The following is a 1,824-nucleotide window of genomic DNA, read 5'->3' on the forward strand; positions in this document are numbered from 1 at the left end:
ATGCAGTTAGAATTTATTTAGAACTACAAATTAAATTTCTTTTAGCAATTATTGTTTTTTTTAATGTCACAATTCCAACCCTGCTCCTTTATACGGGCTTGGGCCAGCAAAAGTGACCCGAAATAGGCGCTCTGGTGGAGTTACTGTGTATGTGTGTGTGTATAAGTAGTTTTAAACCTTGTGATCCACAAAACAGCATAAGAATAAAAGAAGAACTGCGTTACAGTCAGTGCGGGAGCAGCGGCTTCGCTCATGCGCGATTCATTTGCCGTTTGGACGCACAGGTGTGAACGTCTCCTGCCCTGATAGCAGCTGGGGGAGGACTATCCTACGCCGTGAGCGCATTGGAACGGGCGAGGTGCCCACGGCAGCACCGCTGCTTGTTGAGAGTAAAAGCGATACCCGCTTTCATGTCAAAAAGTCTCCAATAATACCAGAATAAGTCGCCAGATTTGTTGCTAGTTGCTTTTTTAGAAAAAAAGTCGCTAAGGGGGTCTGAAAACTCGCTAAATATAGCAACAAAGTCGCTAAGTTGGCAACACTGGTTAGTAGGCAACCTGCCACAATAAAAGCATTATATCTGTTTAAAATTATCCTTGTTGGACAAGGGAGCAGTGAACTTACCACAAAGTAAGTTCAAAGGGTATTATTTATTTTAAACATATATTTCAATTGCTGAAGTACTTGTGACATCATTTTGAGTTAAAGTGTGTGCTTGTACATTTTATTCTGCACCTAAGTTAAGAGTTGTCTGGGGTCAATTCTTTAATTACTGTTTGAAGGGGACATGAAATGCTCCACGTATAACGGCTAATTTACCCCACTGAGCCCTGCTTTCATAAACTGGCACAGATGTAACTCTGTCTGTGAAGATGGATTTAAGAAATCAGTGCTTGAAGTCAAACAGGCTCTTGTCCTCATTTATAAAATGCTTTACAAAGTCGAACATTACGGCTAATGGTGCGTACACACCGAACGCGATAGAAGCGACCAAAGAGTCAGATTTAGATGTAAAGTCAATGGAAGGAGATTTGCGTCACAAAAACGGTTTTCTGCCTGATTCACGCGACTGATGTGATGGAAAATGCGTGCTGCAGTTTGTGTGGTACATTTTTTGCATTCGCGCTTATCGCGTCTACGGCTCGAGTTGGAAAAATCTGAACTCCAGCTTCAAGTTGCGCCGCGACAACCAATCAGGAGCCTGGTGACGTGATGCTCTGACCTGGTTCAAAGGGGCAGGTCCAGCCAAAGCCATTCATTCTTCATTCAATATGGAGCAAAGGCTCATCAACGCCGTAGCCAACCACCCGCAGCTGTACGACACCAGCTGCTTTCAAATTTATAAATTAGTTTTTTAAAACAGCACAGCTGTGTTAAATTTGGAAACATTGGACCCGAGCAATCAGTAGTTTTCTGATGAGGCAGCAGCTCTCCAGGGCAGAAACAATGTTCTTATTTTCTCCTCCTTCTCCCTGAGGCTCTTCTACTTTAAGCTGGGTCCTTTTTCTTCCTGTCTCTCTGTAAATAGTTATATTTTATATATTTACGTTTAATGTTTTTCTGTTTGAGAATTTCAATATTATTTCAAATAAATTTTTGTAATGACTGTTATGTAATGGCTGTGTGCAGGCAGGAAAAGGACCCAAAGTGCAGACTCCGGAGACAGACGTGAACTCAAAAGGGTAACAAAACTAAGAATACAAAATAACCTTCCGCACACAGCTAGATGAGGGTAGATCACAACACAGACACAGAGAAACACAGGGCTTAAATACACAGAGGGAGCAATCAGGGAATGGGAAACAGGAGGGAAACACAGCTGGG

Source organism: Pundamilia nyererei, unplaced genomic scaffold (assembly GCF_000239375.1).
Source record: "Pundamilia nyererei isolate P.nyererei 1_Seehausen unplaced genomic scaffold, PunNye1.0 scaffold00019, whole genome shotgun sequence".
NCBI lineage: Eukaryota > Metazoa > Chordata > Actinopteri > Cichliformes > Cichlidae > Pundamilia > Pundamilia nyererei.